A 24,544-nucleotide genomic window follows, 5' to 3' on the forward strand; every position below is an offset into this window, starting at 1 on the left:
CGTACGAACGTTGATACGGGACCGCCCACGAATGTCACGGTTATGACGATGATAATGACGATTCGACCACGATTATTTATGATTCGTTTCGTTTACCACCATTGACAAATATTTGTTCGTCCCGGTCCGGGATTCGCTGGATTTGAATGACGGTGATAAGGTGGACTTTTAATTAACGGTGTGATTATTCGAAAAGGCGATCGAGAAATCTATTATACGAAATAAAATAAAAAGATGAAATCGGGAAGAGAAACGACGGAAAAGTGAGCTAATTACCGAAATTCCTCGTCCATTCGATTTAATCTTCCTCCCTTTTTTTCGACAGGATTTCGATTAATCTAACCACGCGGACGATAAAAACCGAGCGTTACGACGGCGGCAATTATGTTCCGGCGCGTTATAATTAACGATCGCCGGCGAAACGATGAAACAGAATTTCCGCGAACGAGCGAGGATGAAACTCGGCCCTTCCGCGAAGAAGAAGGCCAACGAATCGCATAAATTAAAATAGACCGACGTTCAGTTAACCGGTGGCTAAGGCACTCCCGTCGACCATTTCGCGTAATCTAAATTGTCTAATTAATCACCGACCGTAGGAGAAAGCTCGCTCGCGATCGACCGGCGACCTGCGTTCGATGCTAATGAAATTTTTGAAGCGAGCAGCGCGCTCGTCTAGCTAACTGTGAAACATCGACTAATTAAAACGATCGACGTAGGAAGAGTCTGCAACTGGCTGCGCCAGTAGCAACCTCTATTGCGCTTCAATGTGTTTTATGATACTGCATACTGTTTCGCTGAGTCGCGGATATATCGCGATAAGACAATGTCAGATCGATATCCATGTACTTGCATTTTATATTGCACAGTTAGATTATTTCAAGTTTATTTAACATGTATTTATGACGACTGACTATACGAGTTTTCTGTAGTACGTTGTCAAATACTTTTTGTTGAGGTTATTAGATGTGCGAACAGAGGAACGCACGAATAAATTGTAAAGTAGAAAATATATTGTAATACAGAAATGTAAATACAAGTAGGAATATAATTTGAGCTGGTGCAGATCCGTACGCTAGCAGTGTTACCCTATGACTGAAAGCTCTGAAACCATCGTCGTCTGTCTACTGTTTATGGTCTGCCTTCGTCCCATTCTTTTCGAATGAATCGAATCGACGCTGTCGATGGCTTCGGTGCTTGAGAAAACTAAAAAGACCAGATGTAGAGTTTGCTTAGAAGTAGCGACCACTTCAACACTTTTGTAAGCGTGTCTGTTCGTGATAAATAAATTGTTGAAAAGGCAGAAATATTTAATATATCGACGTAGATTAATAGAGTGTATATTTTTCTGTTGATATATCAAATAAGTTTATAGGAAAATGATGATTAGAAATTTGTTAAGACTTTGAATATTAATTACGTGTCCGTGAAATTGAGAGCCTCGTAGAGAAGAAGAACGGAGGTCGATCAGTTTGGCCTCGTACAAAGCCACGAGAAGCAATGCCATTCCCAGACTATCGTCCAAGGAATTTCAAAGTGGTAAAAACATTTTGCTGGCGAACATTGTGTACGCGTAAACAAAATGCGAAATCCGACGTGTCGCGAGGAATTCGAGGAATTCGACGAGGGTGACGCGAATCATCGAGAATATTGACTGGAAATCCCAGGCGTAATTGAAAGCTTTCGCGAGGACGTCGGGAACTGGGAAGTGTCGGAAAAAGTCTCGAAGAAATATTTTTCTTCCCCGCTCGTGGCGCTCGTATGGCGCGAGACACACGATTCTTCGTCGCTTTAAAACGCCGGGAATAGTGGCGAAACTCGGTAGACGGGGCAGCGACCGGAGGGTAGAAAAGAAAAGTAAAAAAAGAAGTCCATAAATAATCCGGACTGGTTTCGACAGTCGTACCCCGTGGCTCATTCGTTATCTGTATATCACATTCGGCACAGAACTGTTCATTAATAAAGGAAATATTTCGATGTCTAGGGTATGTCACCGCCTTTCTTTCGCTATTCGCGAAGACAAAGCAAGTTTACGAGATAAAACCGATATACCGTATACAAATGTTATACTATATGTTATGTATTATACACGATAAATATTATTCGTCGCTATCGATATCGATAGCTAATGTAAATTTTCGATTAGTCGTTCCATGTAAATATTTCGTCATCTTCGTTGCATTCTTGATGGACACGAGGTAAATATCCTATTATTGAAATTTTCATTCGCAATTGGTTCGAGTCAAATATTTCATTTCTGTCAAACAAATGTTTAATTGTATTAATGTAAATCGTTGGCATTAAGTAAGGATAATTATTAAAATATTATGCTTCAACTATGTATAAAAATAAATGAAATTACCTTTTATTCTCGTATAAAAACTCTGCTCTGTAATAAGAAAATGTTATTACTCGTAAGGGGACCGGGAATTTTTACGCAAATTCGTGTTTTTAAAAAGAAAGAGAGCTTATTTTAGAAACGTTATATCAACATTAATTAAGATCGTCGACGTTTGCCGTGTTCGAATCGCGTATCAACGCGAAAATTCATCGACAGTGGTTGATATAGATGCTTGCACCGAGCAGCAAGATTTTGCCACGTGAAAAGTGGCGGACGGAAAGAGTCACTCAGAAACGATGAATCATGATCGCTTTTTTCCCCCGACGAGCGGGTTAGCGCGACAAAAAACGTGTCAAACGCAGTTCATTTCATAATTTCAAAAGCTTCCTCTCCTGGCTCCGAGGTGAGCCCGTTGACGCAGAGGCGTCGTCTACGAAGGATCCACGAACTTCCATCCTTTTTTCTTCAAAGAAAAATTTCCAGCTACTTTTCTAAGCACCTACCTTTCACGCTTCTCTCGGTCCTCTTAACTATATATATATATAATGCCTGATTAATACGTAAAAGTGTATCTAACGCGGAACTCCAAAAGTATTTACTTTCGTTCGGTATGCTTCTCGAAATATTTTTAATAATAAATTAAAATTAAAATATACCTATATATATATATTATATATATTATATATATATTATATATGTGTATATAAAGAGAAACTTCAAAATGAATTTTCCCTTGGAGTTAACAACAATCGAAATATGCATGCAAATACCAAATTTTGGATTGTTTCACATTTCCTTCGACCAGTTGATCGGCTACGAATTTTCCTGGCTCGCCAGGATTGAAAATACTGTGAACTAAAACACGGTAAACTACAAACAAAGCAGGATATGCACGAGGAAACAACGCAAACCATCCATAAGCGACTACGCGAAATAACGTTAAATTCAAAATCGAGGGGAGTTAGCGCCCTATTAAATTCTCATGAATTCCTCTACGCGTTTTTCTATGGGAAAAAAAAGCGACGAGGTAAAACAGAAAAGAAAAAAGAAACGCGCGCAACAACGAAATTCGGTTTCGTTTTGCCGCCGGTGACGTTTCGGTCGAAGAAACGCGCAAGTAGTGAACGAAGCTGGAATTTGTGAAACAGAAAAACGAGGAAAGAAAGTAAAAGAGAAGAACGTAGAAACCTGTCTCGAAAAAATAGATTATTCTTCGAGAGTAGACCGATCCCATCTTCGCTATCTACTTCGCTGTGCCCGATGGAATTTTCAAAAGAGATTCGAAGTGTTCTCACCTTGAAACGTACGAGCAATTTTTGCCAGCGATACGGTCATAACGAGAATCGAGAGTAGGATACATTTTCGCACCGTCAGATCGACAGATCGCCGCTTAAAAATTCGAAACACAACGATCGAGAAGGCGTTCCATCCGTTTCCGATATAGATCGCTCTTTGCATACGCGCTCTTCTGGAAAAGTCGCTCTATAGCGCTGCAACTCTTGGCGGATAACACGCGCATACCACATGGGGCCACATGCTTCTCTCTTGGATGCCTCGATTCTTTTGTAAAATTTCCACGTATCGCCGCTACGGAAACCGATAGCTGGTATTCGGATGCCAATGAATGGCGTTGAAAAGGCAGGATGCTGCCTCTATGTTTGTGAAATTGCAGGGAACTCGGACGGATTTCAAATGCGGCCTTTCTAGAAAGTTTTTCTAACGGATATCGTATTATCTACACTTTGCTTAGAATATATTATCTATCCTTTACGTTACACGATGTCATATATTTACGTTACATTCTGTTACATCCATCTTATATCCATCTATCTATTTGTTAGAATCCTTGAAATTGTCGCGTTTAAATAGGTCTGCACATCCGAAACATCCGATTTAAACGACGATTATTCTACAATTTTCCTAAATTTTTTTTTTTTTTTTTTTTTTTTTAACAGCTTGGAACGGCGAAAAGATCGAACTTGCGTAGAAAGTTAATATAATCGTATTAGGATTTTATATCGACTATGAACGTAGAAAGTATCGCCGCTGTGAACGTTTCTAAGATGAAGAAGGAAGAGTTAACGAGACACGATTATTGTTACAGGTTGCATGAGATTTTCGACGTTTATTTATTTGTGCAATGGAATTTTGTCGATTTATGTAATTATTCCCTCGATGGAGATTGTAAAACTGAATTGCAGCTTAAGAAATACCCGTGAAATTATAAAATATATGGAAAGAACGAAGGTTGCATTTGGGATGTGAAATCGAGAGGAACTTCTGTATCGGGAAATGGGACCGGAGCATCTCCATCTCTACCATAGAGAACTCGCCGCCACCTATTTCAATACCTGTTCCCGTCGCGACGAGCTTCATGCACTGGGTGTTCCGTTTGTTCCAAAGATACAACACAGTCTACACGCTGCAGAAGCGAATCGCGTTGATAAACTTCACAATTTAATAATCATTTCCGTAAAATTTTCCTTAACTTTTCCAAGTACTAAACGTGTTACAGGATATGGAAAAACTGAGCTTTCGTGGTGCGAAATTATGCAAAGACATCGTGCGAAATGGAAAAATGCTACGAACCTGATTTCGAGATAAAAGAAAGATGTCGATACGAGCGAGACGCTGATCTCGAAAGAATTAAATATTAAAGAGAACCGAGCTATTTGTCGAGATATGAAAGTTTGAAGTATTATTAATAATAAAGAAGTTGTTGGAGCAAAGAACGGAAACAGGACACCCTGTAGAAATAGAAGAAAAGACCGGCTCGTTCGCGAGCCGGGAAGCGCGTGAGCTTCTTTCACGTGCTTTGATCCCTCGGTAAATTTCCAGCGGCGCAAGATGAAGAAACCAATGGAAAGGAATTGAAGAGGAGCCCCGTTGAAATTTGTGCCGGCCGGATAAGTACGCCTTAACCATTTCAGGGAAATTTCATATCCAGACCGATTCCTATTGCAGTCTACGTTGCGCGCTACTTCTATCTAGCTTTAATGAATATTTATGGGCCAACCGATAGATCAAGATTAAAACTAGTAGAATTATTACCGCGATCGAAGTAGCGATATTTAAAGTTAGGATCGCAACGAATCACGCGCTTAACTCTAACTTTGGATACATACATGTAGGAACGTTTTATGAACGTGTTACGACCATGAATATTTCTTGTATTATCAGCACATCGTTACTTTCTATGCTTTAACGGCGTTCCACGTATCGTATCGTTATGACAAATCGACAAAAGCGGACAGATACTTATAAACGATAGTGTACATTCACCGAAGATGATGACAGAGAAGTGACGTTTATTTTGGTCTGCTATGTAGAAAATGTAATTATACTATAGCGATCCGTGGACGATACGATTACTCGTTAACAACGATTGTACACCCGAGTCGAGCGTACTCGTTCTAATGGAATTTACATTACGGATCGCGACTACTGAAAATGACGCGCCTGGATAAATGGATCGATCAACAAGTCAGCAACGATTTTGGTTATTAATCAACTAAATTGAATTTGTAGAGTCGATGATACGAGATATTTAATTAAATTAATATTTTATCGCGTTTCCTCCATTAATATTCCACGGTGCAGGCTGTGGACAAAAGGATCTTATTACAAAGCTCCAGCAGGAAGAAGATTATTTGAAGATAACGCGTCAAGTAACTCGAAACTAGCTCGATATTTCTACAAATTTTAAGAATCGGTCGTAAATCTTTAATGTCGAATAAAACAATATCCGCTGGAATTTTCGAACAAACGTAACGTCGCCGGTGCACGCGTATATTTAACGTTACAGCTGAAAAAATTAAAGATTTACGATGAAAGCCGAAGAAAGTTGACGCGAACTGAAGTTAATTAAGGTTAAAAGTCACTGGCAGCGGAATAAAAGTAAAGTCGAACGAAGATAAAAAGAATTTCAACTTCGACCGTGAATGCTATTCCGACGAGGGTTGAGAATACGGTTGAAAGTACAGCGTTAGGGTTGAGATCTCGACGATGGTAACGGTACATTATCAGCATATGAATTTCCATCTAAGAGTCACGCACACAAAGCAAAGGTTCGCATTTCAATGGCGTCCTTCTTGTAAAGATTTCTCGTTCCTAGCTTACGCATAATGCCTCCTTATTCTCAGCAGCCATTCCAAATTTTGCATAATCGGCTTTCCATAAGAATATTACTTTCCTTCGACCTCGCCAAGAATTTTCTTAATTTTAAGCAAAGTCCTCGCTCTCGAAAAATCTATCTCCTACAACTTCCTCGCGTCACCTCTTAACCTATACCGACACAAACTCATTTCCCTATTAAGTAAACTAATATCGTGGGAACTACTTAAATAAAAGTATCCTTATATCGCGAGTTGTAGGAAGATCTTTCCGATCGATTATATATTCCACGATTATTAAACGAAACGTCGTTGTATCTCGTCTCAATTGGCAGAAAAAAGAAACGTCGAACGAGCGTGTAATGCTATGGTCGACGCGTATCCAATGCGGGAAAAAGACCGAGAGACGTCGCCGCGCCGGTGCAGTTGCAGAGGCGTGAAAAAAAATTGATACTAACAAGATTACGAATTTTTAGCCGGCGATGAGAGTTCGTTCGTGTGCCGGTCACGCGCGAATTTAATTCTGGCACAGTTTCTGACCGGTCCGGGGAAATTTTTGCAAAAATAAAATGAAATAAAGCCGGTGCTGCGCCAGGAAACCTACTGCGAACGTGGCGTCCAAGTGTGCGCGCCGACAACCCTAATTGCGCTACGTGTCGGTTAGTGTGTGTCGAGCATTTAAGTCGCCACACTGCTCTATCCAATCGGTAACTTTTCGAATTACGTCGCCGTTCTGCCGTCGACGTGCGAACAACTTTTCTAGAGATCGTCCCTCTTGACTCCGTGAGTCGATTTGCGCCTGTGGCTGCAACTTTTTGCCACGATCGATGACCAACTTTGTTTCAAGGCCTGACACGTTCAATTCGAGTTGTCGACGATCCGACTATTTTATTATTTTACCTCATCGATGCTAAGTTCCGACACCTGTGGGAAAAGAAAGTTTCTACGTATAACGGTAGTTTTCTTACAGTCGGCTATAAATGTAACTTTGATAACGATGTGGTCCTCGACATAGATATCAAAAAACTGTTAAAAACTAATTTCCACGTCGCCCTTTCGAAACTTCCAATTTTGTATATTCTCCGTTTCCCATTTGGCGGACATTTATGGCCAAGTTACACGCGCTTCGACTACGACATCAACGAAACCGAATCTTCAGGAACGATTCTTAGATATTTACAGCTGAACGGTACCTTAGGTAAATCTATAAAGCAATAAATCCTGATAAATCGATAAAATTATTAAATTAGTAATAACAATTAATTAGCTAGCTCACTTGCTTTAGATCAACGCATCCCGTTTTCATCTTATATTTCAACCTCGATCGCGGCCCGATAAACTAATTTCATAGTGTCTCTAAAAGTGTCAAATACGGCGGATCGATCGAACGATCGTTCTTTCTTTGCAAAACGAATTCGAACAATTGAAATTTGCTATCAATGTACGTGCATTGACAACGGTAATTCGACCATACTCCGCAAACGATTAAAACGAAACGGCCACGATTCAAACGGACGATCTCGCAAATATTCCATCTTTATCGCGGAGTAAGATCGGAGTAACAAACCAGGTTTTCCTCGTAGTCGGAATCACGTAGCGGCAATAATATCGTACGATCTAATAAAGTTTCGCCTAACAACACGATTAAAGCTCGCGTCAGCGGTCTCGATTCCCCAACGGGTTCACTTTCGTTTTCGCTACTACCGGAAGCTACTACCCCTTTTCCTTCCTTCCTTCCTTCCTTCCTTCCTTCCGCATCTTTTTTTTTCTTTTTTTTTTTTTCTTTCCTCCCTCTCCAACTACGAAGAACACTTAATTTTATTCACCTCGACCCTCGGAACGCCTACTTGTCACGTACTACAGCGAGTAGAAGCCAGGGACCTACATTCTCCGAGTTGAACTCCCGAGGCGCTGGAACTCGCAAGTCCCCTTGCTCGGTGAATCGTGTCGCGTAAACGCGGCGCACGTACGCGAAAACACGGGATGCTTCGAATTTCGCGACTACGGCTTTTCCGCGTACTTTCAAAGTTTCGATCGTGGATCGAACGCGTGCCGGATTCGTACAAGTTGGATTTTAATAAATTCGGCTATGCGCGTGTACGTCACGTATATACGAATTAAAGACTGCGCAACCTTTAGAATTTATACTTGCGACCGCGACTAAAATTTGTCCAATACGATCTTCGAAGGATCGTCCTCGTTAGTAACTCAGATTCGCTCGATCTTCCGAAGCGAAGTAACTCGTGAGAAGGTCGCCAGACGTTAAAATATCTTTGGAACGTTCAATCGCAGTTTGGAACATCGCAGAAGCTGCGACAAAGGAAAATTTGTTTTCCGCAATGGTGAGAATCGGCGATATTTGTGGGCGCGTGGGCGACTGACCGGAACACGACGCGGATATAGAACGCTGACGAACAACGGCTCCTCGTCTCCCGTAGCTGGCCAGTCTTTCGAATGGGCGCACGAGAAGATCGATTTAAGCCCGATGGCAATAATGAGGTAATAACGCCAGCGAGAGGCGGCGAAGTCTCGAGCAGATATTTCATGGATTTTCATGGAGAATCTCCGACGCCAATTTCGCCGTCGGATCTCGATTCTAAGGAGATCGAGGCACTTTTGGAGAGGCACGATTCTCTCTCTCTCTTTCTCTTTCTATCTCTCTGTTCCCTGCCCCTTACGTCTCTCTATCTATTTCTTCTCCTTCGATTCTCTGCGCTTCTACCAAGAGAGATGCAACTATAAGGTGGCAATCGCATGATAATCAGTGTCGCGTCGTTATTGGAAATTCGATCTCCTTGCCAAATTGCACGCCGAATCGATTACGTGCACGGCGCTGAATGTTGAATTTTCTTCACGTACCACGCGGCCCACGCAGCCACGTACTCTATTCCTTTCTATTCCGTGCCAGTGTTTACTAACGCGCACCATGGGATTCTGGCACCTCTCGCGACGTCCTCAAGAACGTCGGTACGAATGCGAAAAATTTGTCCACGGCTGCAGGGAAGGTAATAAAGCGTATTGGAAATCGAAGAGAGGAAACTGGATATTTAAAGGTATAGCGGTAACAGCGTAATGACCGATAGCGCGTGTTGGGATTAACGCAGAAGTTTGTTCCCAAAGCGAACTGTTTACTTTTTAAGCGTAAGATTGGCGAGTAAATTGAGAGGAAAATTGTGGACGCCTAGTGGCTCGTGAAATTATTTGAACGTTTTATCTATCGTAGAAAACTTTTACGCGTGTACCGTGTGTGTTATATATAACACGTAGAAATTTCATTAACGGTAAACCAAACGCGACTATCGCCATTATATTAATAAAGTTTGAACCAAAACCATTGAATTTTATGTAACTTTTACGTTTCAGCGAAATGTTCCAAAAGGTACAATTCAGTTATTTTCCTATGTATATTCCGTTTCTCCCTATACATTTTCGTTGCCGGATTAGTAACTTTTTCATTCCAGTTCCGTAGAAAGTGGAGAACTGGCGGGTCCGATTTGCACACGAACTGCTCTACTCCTTCGTCGCTGTTGGAACGTTGCGCTCCTAATTCCTCTTTAAGTCGTCGTGATTTCGCGCAACTTCAATTCCTCCCGAATGATGAAAACCACGCTTCCATGACTCGTATTAACTTCCGAGGAGATTTCGTCGCGTTCCCAGTCTAATCCCGATCTATGCAACATTTCAGTGGTTTTTCAACGAATAAAAACGTAACAATTATACGTTGTGCACCGAAAGTGTACTTCTTCTTTCGCGTTCGTTGTGTCATCTACCGAAGAAACGGTAAACAGAGTATCGCGTCAAGTGAAACGCGTTTCAGACGCGTCTGTTCCAACTGTCACGGCTTTGCGTCCGAATAAGCGAGACTGCGCCACTCCGGTTAATATTTAAACGACCCTCGTGTTATCTCATAGAAAGTGTGTGCAAGTGCTTGCGAGAGTCTGTGTACGGATTAAACAAATTAAATCTAATCGATTCGCTTAAATAGAAAGATTCTGAAAGGCCGACCGAGTTAGGGTCTCCGTAAATTTTTCTCGACAGAAGATTTTCTCCCGCTTATAAGGCGGGTAACGCGAGATTATTAGCGCGCGTTGCGTGAAATTCGCAGGGTCCGTTGATCGATTCCGGCCCACACGGATAAAATTACACGGTGCCTCTGCTCGGAACGTAGATCGAACCATCGATTTCTACGGACGAGGCATGGAAATATGATTTCGTGTCGGCCGGTTCCGCTCGCTCGTGTTTACGCGCCACCGGTCAAGGCTTCTAAAGTGCCCGAGTTACGCGTTCCTCTTCTTTGCGAATCCACGTGGCGTGGAAAGAAGAAAAACTGGGATCGAGAAGAGGTCGGAAACCGGAAGAAGATCACTGGGACGAACGAACGCGGGTGAAGACCTCTTTTACCTTAGTCGAGCATATATTATTCATACGTACTTTGCATACATAGACGACCTGCAGAGGCTACAGCTCGGTAAAAATTTCCGAGTTTAATCAGTTTTGATCGATGGAGAAACTGAATCCAACGACTGGAGGTTACGAGTAAAAACAAAAAATGCTTTTATCTATGTGCGTGTGTGCGCGCGTGTAATTTATGGAGCATAGGAAACGCGATTCGCAGAAGGGAATAGAAGTTATTGGTCGGCATCGAGAGTTTTCAGAATTCTCGATGGTACGGCGATATGCCTAGCGGTAGACCTAAGTAGTCTCGGAGACGTAGTATTTTAGGCGGTTGCTCGAGTTTAGGTGCCATTTTCCTATACGATATTTCACAGTTTCGTCTGAGTTAGGGACCATATTGTGACCCTAACGCTGAGAGACTCGCTCTAAGAATTCTCCAGATGCTGTGTACTCGTTGCGCCATAACATAACTACGACATCTGATGGAGAGCGTCTCCCGTGGCTGTTTCGACGACGATTTTCCATCCTTAAATATAAACGATCGCCGATAAGCGAGCGTTTAAACGTAAAACAAATTCAAAAGCGTCGAACCGACGACTCGAAATACGCCTAATGCGTATCGCGTAAAGTACGTCGCGTTGCATTTTATTTAGGAGAAATAAAAACCTTGGCCTCGATGTGAAAGACATAATCGACGTAAATAAAAATCAGCGGAATTAAAAAAGTAATTCCTCGTATCGAAAAATATAATCGATTTAACGTAAAACGAAACATCGGGAGTGCAATCGCCGATAAATTCACAGTCGGCGGCATCAAGTAGAAACAGGACGAAAATCGGGTTCGACGAGAGGATGAGAAACGTCGTCCGCGGAGCAACAATAAATATCGACGCTATTTCGAAATTGTCACCGTATCTTCGACAAAGAGCGAGAGAGTGGAGACAGGAGATCTTCTAGGATCCCGGACAAATACGTCGGATGAATCGATTTCGCCGGCAAGCGAACGCATTTAACACCGGTGCTTGCCGAAGAATGCTTATTTCCGGCGTGGAATGATCGCGAGTCAGCAATCGGGCAACCGTGGAGTCCAGGATAGATAAATCGACGGATCTTTTCGATAGTTTCGCTCCATGGGAAACCGTTGTAACCCCCTACCCTCGTGCAAGTGGGATCGCGAGCGCAGCTCGACGCTGCAACTTTACTGCGCCGCGCAGTGGCGGCGTGACGTAGCCATAAATAACGCCGAAATAGCGTGTCCAACGTCCGACCAATAAATCTAGATATAACCTCGGAGGATAAAATAAAGTTATGGGTACGGTTCATGCACTGATACAAACCGATAGTTTACCCTGCTTTGACTGCTGCAAGTAGTCGCTTCCAGCCGACTTTCGTCTTCCTTTCTTCTTGCATTCTCGCATTCTCTTCTCTCGCTCTTGCCTGCTATGCGAACAGATAAGAAGATGACCGAGGTTACGGTTACGTACGTAAGTAACGTCTAACCTCTTTGTCTCTACGGAATATTAAACCTTTCTGGATCGGAATCCTCTCGAAATGGAAATAAAAAGGAACGCGCAAACAATTTCCTCGACGAATCAAATTGCTGGGAGCCACCCCTATTCAAATCAATCGCAGCCTAGTTGCTCTCCAAGTTGAACGAGACACACCCTTTTAACAAGGCGGCACGTCGCCGCATACCAGGCACATCAGAAAACGTTCAAAACCAGGTACCTTCGATAAAATCGTTAGCGGGTCGGCGTAGCCTCGCTAACGGTCGCGCGTGTACAGCAAGCACGATTAAAGAATAAACCCTGGCTCCTATAGTAGAATAGCGTGCATTGAAAACTCGAAGCCTCTCGCACCCGCCAAGGGCTTGCTCCTCCATCCCGTCCCCTCTCGTTCTCGTCCTACGCTCTTTGCTTCCGTTCCACACGCCCCTCTTTCATTCTTTTCTCTCGCAACCCCCTTGGTTCTGCCAAGCTCCGGCGCTAACAACAAGCACGAATCGACGTTCGCCGTGTTTTCACGTAAACACAAGACCTCTCGAAACGACTTTGAGACCGCTTGCGGGCCGAGGCAACAGCCGCCACCCTATCTACGTAAAAAAGCCACCCTCTCCACCTTCCTACACGGACACACCCACGTTCCTTACACAGTGGCGTGCGTCGTCGACTATATATCGCGAGGTTACGTGTCTGGGTGTTCGCGAAATCGAGTTTATGCACGCGTGTCAACGTAATAATACGTTTTCGCGTACGGTAGACGCAACATGGTAAACGAGGCTGTCAACGCGTAGAACTCGTAAGGAGTTCCAACGAGTATAGAAGATATAGCAATCGTCGGTGTGCTTGGGTGTACGTTTTAATAAGTAAATAATATCGAGGACGAGACAGCGTTATCGGCGAATTTTATTTCCGTCTGATACGTATACGCAAATTTATCGTCAAAGGATTGGAGAGACGTGATCTTGAAACGAGTACTAAAACTTGGAACAACAAGTATGTGTGTTTCGTCGAAACAAATTACGAGAGACGTTATTACAAATCTCGAGTTGCAAGCAATTTCAAGAAACTCTAAACTTCGCAATTATCCGACTGTAGCAGTCTTCCTTAATAAATATGAAATCACTTCCATCTCCTGGCAACTGGAAGGAGCTTCTCCTTGTATCGTTACTTAGGAAAGGGCGAAATTAATCTTCCAATAAAATAAAACCACGTAATCCGCTAATAGGGTCAATCGAGAAAAACTTCAATGAAAAAGTATCGGATAATTTTCATGTAGCAGGTGGAAGCGCAATAACGTGGACGTGTTTCGTGACCGATTAACCACGGCATGCATATTCATTTAAAGGGGACGTGTCAAGAGGCAGCGGAAAAATGTATCGAACATTTCGCGGATCCAATGAACAGTAACGCAACGTTACACACCTATGAATCTCCGTGTAAATCGTGTAAATCGGATCGTATAAACTATCGCGACTCGTGTATACGGCGTACGTGAAAACGATGCGACCGTTTGCATTCCCTGGCGAAGGATACGAACGCAAGGGCAATGGGCGTAACGCAGATGTTTCGTAACTAATTAAAATGTGCTCGTTGCACAACGCGTCCCTGGAATAACCGAGAAATTGCAAAAAACAGAAGCATCGCGATGACGAAACTCGTAAGAGAAAACAGCACGAAGTTACGGTGTTTAGGGAAATTTTTTAAGTTTTAAGTCGTCACTTCGAACGATCAGACCACAAATTGTTACGCCGATAAAAGCTGATATAACGTTAATAAAATTCTGCATAGCGCGTCTACCTCGACTCTCGGCAAGTTGAATCCAAGTAGTATTAGACTATACATATCCAGACAGTCCATCGAAACTATGAACAAGAGAAACGTAAATAGCATTAGGCAGTGCACTGTTAGACGGCGTATATAAATTGCTAGCAAACAAATTCCAAGTGGTTGCAGACCTTACCTAGTCGGATAATTTATATACACTGTCGATAAACAGAATTCGAGCGGTATCAGGCTGTATATAGTCGAACAGACTGTGCATTGCAGCATCAGCCAACGAAATTTAAGTAGCGTAGGTCCGTGTATAATCGGACAACCTCCGTAAACCGTTGATACAAACCATCCGTATGTACCTAAACAGAATGTAATTGTAAGCGATATTAGGCCACGTATTCTCCCTTTAAATCTTATCTCCTATATCACATGCTTCGATATCTATTACTTAACTCTTCGCATAACTAAGCGAATATAATAAAATCGGAGAGAAAGGATAACGTGGTCAAGAAACAGCTTTAAAATCCTCGGAAGCAAGGCGACATTCATATCGATTTATCGTCCGCGATAAAACATCTCCACTAGGATATTCTCCGGTGTAGGATCGTTCACCGGGCCAATAAAATCTCGATAACGTAATCGACTGTTTGCAACATCAGGAGCAGAACTAACGATAGGAAGAAAAGAAAGAACAAAGGAACGGTGAATGCGAGTGGGATGAGAAGGTTCTTTCTTCGCGACGATTTCAGGGGAACAAGGATCGAGGGGAGAGGAGACTGGAAGACTTTGTAGGGCAGTCTCTCTTCCTTCAGGGACTGTGCCCCTCGTAAAACGTCAAATTATCGAACGAAGTTCCGGTCGGTCTTTCGCGCTGAACAACCTTTCGTGGCCTCTCCTGGGACGCCATAGCTCCTCTTGTCGACGGTGTCCATCAGAGGCGATGGCCACGGGTCGAAAGGTCCCTTCTGGGACCGTGTCTCTTTGTACAGCCGATGTGTTTCGCTTGGCCGTTGTTACGTGACCGGAGACTTCGATAACGATTCGTGTGTAATCGATGTAAAAATTTGTTGCTGCTAGCTTGGAATTTGTAAAAGGAAATTTAGAAATTGAGCTGCTCGATGGCATCGTGTTGGACATCGGTCGAATCGTTTCGCGTAAATATTTATTTAAAACGACGCTTCTTCGAGTTTCTCCATTCGCGAGCACATTTTACCTGGAAATATTGTACGCAAGCTCAGTTGTATACGTGCAAAGTTACGTAAAATAAATATGCAAATAAAGCATTAATCGATAATAAATTAAACGAGTTTAATTCCAAACAATTCTTTGGTATATTTATAACTTTATCACTTATTGCTATTTACTCGGACAAAATTAAATTTGCATATCGACGAGATAAACGTGTTTGTTTATTTTTGCATAAAGAATTAATCTCTCGTCTGAATGTTCGTTGTAACAGTTTTTTTAGACTTCATCGATTCTTTGATTCTGTAAACGTCGATGGTGAAAACGTCGTTTCGCAGTGGATACGTGGTATAAAGTGTCACGAGGATGTTTCCGATCGTTTTAAAAATCGTTGGGAATTTTTTCCTAATTGCAAGCAGAGCTTTTACCTACCTACGTCGATTAATAACACGCTGAATTCTTCTTGATCCTTTAATGACAGATGATTGTCATTTTTCATTTCGCTGGTACGTGGCAGTTGCAAAAATATTCACGACCCCATAATTCTGTTACGCGATCCCATACGAGGTGACGATTATACGACACGATGAATACATTTATTCTACTCGAATATTTTATCGGAGCAATAATTCTTCCTTATTCGTAACAGATTATTCTCTATACTCGAACAATTTGTTATAGAAATAATGAAGCGTGTAACGCAACATTTTTATCGACTGTTCATTTTCAGCTAGTTTTGCAATTTTAATTCGAACGAATTACCTTGTCCGCAATTATGTTGGCATATAGAAATCGCGTGTCGATAAACGTAATTTTTCCCCAAGTATCAGCTTAGAGAGAAAATAGCAATCGGATTAAAATTTCGCGTTAAATCGTGAGTTAGAAATTGAGTTAGGATTACATTAAGTTACCGCTAGATTGTGTTATGCCAAGTTTAACTAGGGATCAGTTTTCAATTAGATCCATATCGAGCTTGGATTCGAATATATGAGATTGAGTTAGGTCTATATCACATGCAGATGAGGTTACAGTAGCCTGTCCAATGTACCTAGGTGCTAAATTAAAGCGTCAAGTTGCGGCATCGATTATAGTAACAGCCCGGATTATATTACACGTACATAACGTTGCGCTCCCTTTTAAGCGGAGATTGAATCAAACTACGCGTTATGCGAATTGCGGCAATAAAGCGCAAGAGAACGAGGATACCGAATAGGCCAACGAAAGAAGTAATGACGAGGTTACTTGGACGATAAGAAGACAACCTAGAGACGCTGATAGGAATGAATAACGGTATGGTAAAAAGAGAAAAAAGACAGGAGGGAATAAGAAAACGAAAAAACAAAAAGCTTAATAAAAGTCTGCGTAGTAAATCACCATTCCTTTACGAAACTGATGCGTGGAAAATCTCTGAAAGGCGAGTATCTGTCGGCAACACAGAGGAGCGAAACAGAGAGAAACCGCTGTTTTAATTCGTTGTCTCCCTCGAGAGTCGACGAACTGTTTAAAATTAGATATATCAGAAAAACCGAAAACTAGGACGATGTGTGCGAACGAGAAACTCGAATACGAAGCAATCGAGTTTTCGCTGTAATTAAAACGGAAGAGGGATTCGATCTCAAGTAAATCGTGCAGATCAATCTAGACGTATACGAGAGTGATGCAAGTGCTACGAGGAATAACCAACGAAAGAATCTTTTTATTTCGAAAGGGCGGAAAGTCGCGGACATGCTCGGACGAAAAGAAGGGAAGTGGTTAACGAAGCGGCTGATTTGATAAGAAGTCCAGAATTGCGCGAAGACCCTGTTGACCTAGAAACGTCGAATGCTTAAAGGGAAATATCGAATCGGAATGTAGCAGTGGATGAAAAATGCGCGCTTAATGCGTTGACGTCAACGTTCTCGGCCAACCATTCTTTATATCTGCGGCTGGAATGAACAGGTTCGCCTTTTCTCCCGAGATTTTTGCCCACGAAAAATGATACTTTTATCTTACAGACACGGATGATATTAAATTTTCTGCTACTCTTATTAGCAGATAATCGCTCGTAACAGCGAGCGAACGAAAGATGTGTAGAACGCGTAATCAATCCTATCTGCATGTATTACGATAATCTTAATCGTTCGTTTAGACATAAATTAATTTCACGGAAATTTGCGTAATTAAATTAATTGCTTGCGTTTTACAAATTTCGTAAGATCCACGTTGTCTTATCATCTGCTCGCGTGAAATTGCGCTCGTTTCTTTCTCCAGGCCGAATAATTCGCCAGGCTGTTCGTTAGTTGCATCGTTCGTAACGACCTCCGTTTGTTCCATTTCACTGGACGACAGGGGGAGAGAGGAGATTTTCAGGGTGGGAAAAAAGTCGCGGGCCAGCGGTGTTTCGTTGAAGTGACGACATAAGAGGCACCTCGTGAACCTTACGGCGTCACTAATTATACGAGCTCGTGTTCTACGCCAGATGAAGGGAAGAAAGAACGGTCGGGACAAAAATTTAATTACAACGGCCTTGTTTAGCGCCCAATCTCCTACCCTCGACTAACCACCGGCAGAAAAACGAAACTGCCTTGCCTCGTGACACGAAATACGGTTAATTTCTATCTAGTTTATTCGTCCGTTAGTTTATCCATTTTTAATTTTGATTTCCAACAAAATAGTTTCAAATAGCAGAGTGCTGTCAGAATTAGCGTTCTAGAAACGCGAGATAGTCGGAAGAAATAAGAAAAAATTCGGATAAGGGAGAACGAGGACACGTCGAACAAGCGATCGGAAGTAGGCTTAACAGCTAATTCCGGTCGCCTAATTGCTAAATCGAGTTACTAATTCCCAGGCACGTCAGTTAGTTACAGCCATTCAGAGACTTCAATTGTTCCCAGCTGGCCGGAGAGTTTAATCGCGCGTAGTTACTCACTCAGTTACTTACAGACACTTCAGCTATTCGCGGGCTGCGAAATCGCTCGCAGTTAAAGCTACTTCGAAATCAATTTGTTACAAAGAGTCCCTCGCCAGACTTACAACCATCGGATACGATCGCGTATCCACTTTCGGGATAGATTTTCTATAATCCTGGCTTTAGAAACTAGCATCCATTTAACGTTAGAATTACTAACAAGTACTCGCAAGGAAATAATTCAGGCGTAATTCAGTCTGCAGCTTCGTAATTTATACAGAGCGCAGATCTCGAGCGGAAAGCGTACATAATATCACGCGTATCGATCGATATTATAATTAGGCAGCCGCGTACGTTCGACGAATCAAACGGACAAACAGCGTTAATTCGACGGCCAGGTACTTGCCAAAGTTAAGAGCAAAGATTAGGATATGTACTCACCGATACGCAGACTCTCTGTCGATCACTGTACCTGATGGACCTGACGCGATTAGATACACGATGATTCTCTTCTTGCGTGTGTACGTCTCGTATCTGAAAAGAGAACTTGATTGAATAAAAAGTAACCGATCAACATCCGTAGAATTTCGGAAGCAAGGATGGTCGAAGCTGTGAGAAAAAGTGTAGAAAAGTCTGAAATAATATAATACGTAGTCGCCTTCTAAGATAATGGAAATTTTATGAGACAAAAGGTTGAATCACCACCACCCCTCGATTTTCAAGCACGAAACCAATAGATTTAAATCTACGATATATCGTGCATATAACGTTAAACGCAGCGTTTCTGAACGAACGAGACTCACCCTCCGGGATTCCATTAATCGAAAGGAAACGCAACGAAAGTTTTCAGCCAGCTTGCAGCAATCGTTTTGCAGCCACGCGTACAAATCGTCGAACGTGGTGGTGGAAAAATGACTGCGCGGCGTTTCAAGAGCGTACCGTGCAAAGTTTCTCGGGAAAAGGAGAGCGTTGTTCGTCGACTTTATCGAGACCGTTATAAACAAATTTCTAACGAGATTTCAGGACAGCAGGCGAGCATAGGATATAATCGTGTTCCGCGGGTAACTTTCCTAACGAGACACTATTTACAAGCGATCGCGGAACCAATGACGCAGCTTTTCACTCGCGCAATTTCCTCGATTCCCTTACCCTTAATTGGCCTTTCGTTTTGCACCAAATTCAAGAATCTTGGGTCTTTAAGTAAGTTAAGTTGAGAGAGTATAAATTAGAATTGTGCGAGATTCTCAGGTGCCTTTAAGGGGTTTGCTGAAAATGCAGCAGAATTTCTGGAGGATATGAAACATTGCTCGCATATAATATCAGTCGTCTACGTCAAAATTTTGTGGAATTGCCGTTGTTCGAATATGAAGCGCTACGATGCTTTCTGGAATTTTATGAAAACTGATTTTACGAAGATATCAAGAGTTACGACAAAAAGCGTCAACACCAAAGCCCGTGAAAACAATTTACGCCCCTATTTACGCGTCATTCGTTCAGTTGACGAAATTCTTGCGTCTAAACCCTCCACTCTTTCGATCTCAGGAGCCAGAACAACCAATAACCGCGTCCTTGAGGCTTAAAAAAATGTCCATCCCTCTTCAAACATAAAATTCGATAAGCAAAGTTGTCAAATCTTCGCGTTTTCAACGTCTTTTCAAAGATCTTTGCGTTTCCACTCGAATTAAGACGCAGAGCGATAACTGTACTCTTTGACAAAGTTTAACCGCGATGTCTGTGTTACGAAGTGTGTTACCTCGAGCTTTACAATTGCACGGGCGCCGGTTAGATAAATTTTCCACGCAACGTTGATACCTCTAACCTCGCATTAACGTATCACCCAAGGATTAGTCGTGTCCTCTTAATTCGGCGGTAGAGGAACGTTCCGTGGGTTCGTAGGATACGAGGGAACTCTAAGCTTCGCCAGTTTGCGGTTAATAATAAACCTCCTGGCATTATGCCAACTGTAACGATGGTAGTCGTACGCACTCTAACGTCGCGTCGTAAAGCACACCTTTACACGTACACACCCTACAAAATTTACGAGCTTCCTGGGAAGGTGTGTTTGTTATTAAACAATAAACGGCCAGGTAAACGATCTAACTGGCGATTTATTTATTAATTTTTTTATTATCGTTGGTTCTTTATTTTTACTATCTTTTTTCTTCATTCTTTACGAGGTAAAGAATATGGAATGAATGGAGCTGCCGCGGTGAAAGATTTGTCAGAATGGGATAAACGAATGGAAACGAAAGATCACCGGTGATATGATTTTGGATTTTGTGTTTGTACGTGCGGTCGTCGTGGAAATTGATGGTAACGCTCGAAACTATAGCTTGCCATTGTTTCGTATTATTATCGTTGAAACTTGCTATTATTAAACTATAGCGATTAATTGGAAGATCGAGCCTTCCATGTTTGAATCGATCCTTCCTCTGAAAAATTAATTCACTATACCGTAGCGTCACTTTCATAACATTGATAATTGTTATGCCTTATCGTTTTAACCAGCTACGCTCGTAACAATCGTAATGGAATTTCAAAATGTTCCGCGTAACTCGCATAAAAGATATCTGCGAGCGTTGGAATAATTGCACGAACCTGCGTGTATCGTTACACGGTCCATTAGGATTTTGCTTGTATTTTGTTCCGTTACCCGTGGCGGTAATTTATACGGCTTTAAAGAGTCGAAAGTCTGAAAAACGAAAAGACGAAGAAGAACAAAGAGAGCGACTGACACACGTCGCTTTATCTCAAGCGGTGGAACGTCCGCCGTGTGCGGTGTGCAGTCGCTTCAATTTCTCAAAGCTATAACGCGAGACCATCCTGTCGTGTTTCGGAAAAAGACGAAAGAAACGAGAGACACAGGGAGAGAAAAGGGAAGTCTGGAAACGGTGTTAATTGCCGGGCTTCGAGCGGACTTCATCGGCAGTTTAGCTGTCGGCGAAAACGTGGTCGTTTCCCCTCGCCGAAAACCGAGATAAATTCGTGGATCTGGCCATGAGATGCTTTGACAGGGCGCTTCATGGACACCGAAAGCCGTTTGCGTACCGCGAGATCGTGCGCCTTTCCTTCAAACGTATCGTGCCGAAGAAACGGTGAATTTTCGCGCCGAGCAACGCCGTTAGCCAACGACGACGAAAGATCGAGGACTGATCGTGCAATTTTCGAATTAATTTTCCTGATTCGGTTTCGTTACTTCCGTTTGTCGCAAATACATCCTACGTGTTGAAGTTGGAAAGATTACAGCGTCTCGTAGCGAGCTATAGGCGTTTGAAACGACAAGGTGTACATAAGAATAAAGTGGAAAGAGCTGTTGGGAAATAATTTGAAACGATTTGGAAGGAAATTCGGTAGTGCAGTTTCACGAGGTGGAAATGACAAGCGGAGAAAAATTGTTGGCTGTCGGGCGCAGCTATAAGAGACTTCCGGTGTTTAAAATACAAATAGTCGCACGGATGGCTTTATGAAACCACGGTGGCGGCGGTGGCAATATCGTCGACGAGTCTCCTAACGAAATATTGTTTCCAACGGCGGAGCGGTTCCAGTTGTTTGTTTAGAATTACCGAACGGGAATAAGTAAATATCGGGCGAACCACTCCAATCACAGTTCGTCACGGTGTTTACGGTGTTCTGAATATTTGAATGAATCGTGACCAGGCAGAGAAACGGAAAGCAGCTAGCGTAAATCACGTCTTGAGCAACTGATACCGCAAAACAACTCCATATACCCTGATAAACTGGCGATGAAGCTGGTAGAATAGGTAGTCGGTGGTCAGGTGCGACTATTCCACTTCGATCGTAGTCCGAATTGTCTACCCTTTCGATCGTGAAATATCGGTTAATCGATCGCACAAATCCGATAAAACAAGTTATATAGGCTCACGAGACTGTTCGAACATTTGTAGAAACATTCGACGAGTATACTACACGTGTTATAGGAAACATTTCTGAAAGTTCATTCCTATTTCCCGGCAGCTTGAAAAATGCCACGGAAAAAGAAAGAAGGGAGAAAGACGATCGAACGCTGTTGCCATAATTATCGAACCGCAAACTAAATGTCGCTAATCCCTTGTACACGATATCCTCGTCTAACCAGCTAGAATCGCTCGAGGACTCGTTGATAATCAGCGTTTCAAGCAGAGAGGCGAGCATTCGTGGTCTGTCCGCGTGGGAGAGCAGAAATCAGGAACAAAAGCTGTTGACAGGTCGACGGCGGTGAGAGAAGAGGACGCGGGCGCGTGTCGATGATCAGCCCCAGCCGCAGAGCTGATTTCTCTGAAACGTAGGTGTCGATGGATCCTGGTGGACAAAAGGGGCCTAACGACAGACAGGTCGCACGCACATGCGTTAACGAGATGGCACAATACAAAAATGGCGACAAGAACGACGCGACATAGCGGTACATCACCAGAGAGAGAGTCAGAGAGAGAGAGAGAGAGAAATGAGGTGGTTGCAACCCCTGTGTGATAGGAGTTGTGACGCGAGCCCGATACGAATTCGCTTTTCAACGAACGCCAATATAAAGACGCGGGTCGCTTTCGCGTTTCTCGACACGAAGCTGGAGGCAGCCGTGGCTCTTTCTACGCGACGCACAAGCAGAAAACAGAACGGTAGCTCATTAGCGGTAACAGGCATCCGAGCAAGAGAGGAAGCTCGTTATCCATGGATACACAAACCTCGGCTACGTACGTACGAAGCTTCTTCGCAATATACGTAGCGTACGAGCCAGCTTCGCTGTCTGCACGCCTTCTGCCTGTCTGTTTCGTCCGACCCTCGTCCTCCTGTCGACGAGCTTCCTCTTCCTACTCGTTTTACCCACGCAGCCTCGCTATCCAGCCTTCTTCTTTTTCCTTCCACGTCCACGAATCTCTCCCGCCTCACAGTCACTGTCTTGCGTCTTTGTTCGCGTCGAAGAAGCGTGTCGTCAGAGATGTTTCAACTGAAAAGTCGTTTATATTTTCTGGGACGCAGGTAGCGTGATTTTCGAAGGTAAGTCGGAGATGTTAGGTCGGAGAGTTGGCGCGATGAAAGTTCCGCTAATTTTCATCGAAACTTTCTGACAACTCATATGCATTCTATCTTTTTCTTGTAGGATAGAGTTTCTTGCATCCGAGTACTTTTCTCTTTGGTGCTTCGCACACGAGATATCCCAAGTGGTCGTATCGAAAGGAAGAAACGGGTGTGTTGGCTTTGTAATTCAACAGGATATTTTTCTCTTGGCCAGGACGTGACCGTTCTTCCGCCCTTCTTGTCCGCGTCCATTCCCTCTACAAAGTAGATGTTAGCTCTTCTTTAATTCCCTCGACGATAGCCGTGCAATTTATTTCGATCGTTCGTACCGGCCACCTGGTCGAGCAGTTCCTTCTGTTCGTCAATATCCTCGGCCGTAAATCGATTTGGACAGTCGAGCACGCGCTCGTCTCGTTATTTGCAACTATCGTCTAATTATTCGGACAACGTCTTCGCGCCTATCTCTTGACTTTCCTTCGCGAAAATATCTTTGTCCGTTAGTTCGCCGAATATTTACGAACCTATTACGAAATACCAAAGGAACGATCACTGCCGGATTAGAAATCTAATCCACGCTATCCGATGCACGAGTTATGGGACCGGTCAGGTTGGTCAGTCGGTGCAAGAACGTTTTCATCGGACCAGGCCGTGTATTTAGCAGGAAAACCATCGGGATCCGATCGAATGCGCCGCTGTCACAACCCTCTGACGTTACTCGGCGTAACCCGAGGAATGTTCGTTCCCAGTAATGCAATAACTGTGGCATCACGACGCCAGGATACCACGAACGGCTGACATTCAGATTGGTCGCCAGCCCCGACCAGTAAACTCGAAAGCATTCGCACGAATCGATAGATCGACTGCCGTGGAAAAACCAGTCGTCAATTAAAAATACTTCGATATGCACTTAGTATCTAGCTGTGTTGCGTTGAAAAAACCGACGGAAAAATGGTAGAAATCGCAGGATCGAAATGTCCAACCAAAAAATAAAGGAGAACGTGAAAAATATTCCGAAACGATCATATCGTGGAATTTCCACCCTGTTTTTAATTTGAACAAAATCAAAGATGGAAATATCTTTCACGCGTGGAAATTTAAATAGATTTATACGAATTGCTCGTGGATACCGTTTGGCCGTATAAGCTACGATACTCCTTAGATCTCTCCTTTGATTTACACTTTAGATATATCCTCTAACGCTACCTAGTTCTGTATTTGTCACTCAATCACGGGCGAAAAAACGCTGTGTCTCCGCTATAAATTTCACGCGTTTCTTGTTTCTTTATTTCTCCTTCCGCCTTTTTTCTTTCCTATTTAGTTTCTCGAATATATCACAATCCCCT

At 42.9% G+C, this 24,544-nt stretch overlaps 1 protein-coding gene across 1 annotated transcript in view; it reads right to left on the reverse strand.

The window, feature by feature from the left end:
* LOC139990929 (peripherin-2-like) overlaps nucleotides 1–24,544 on the reverse strand; it is a 347,906-nt gene that overhangs the window by 263,854 nt on the left and 59,508 nt on the right. The window contains exon 2 of the mRNA XM_072010586.1: nucleotides 18,633–18,725. The gene's annotated coding sequence lies outside the window, so the exon portion shown is untranslated. The remainder of the gene's footprint in view (nucleotides 1–18,632; nucleotides 18,726–24,544) is intronic.

This window comes from Bombus fervidus, chromosome 9 (genome assembly GCF_041682495.2).
Source record: "Bombus fervidus isolate BK054 chromosome 9, iyBomFerv1, whole genome shotgun sequence".
NCBI lineage: Eukaryota > Metazoa > Arthropoda > Insecta > Hymenoptera > Apidae > Bombus > Bombus fervidus.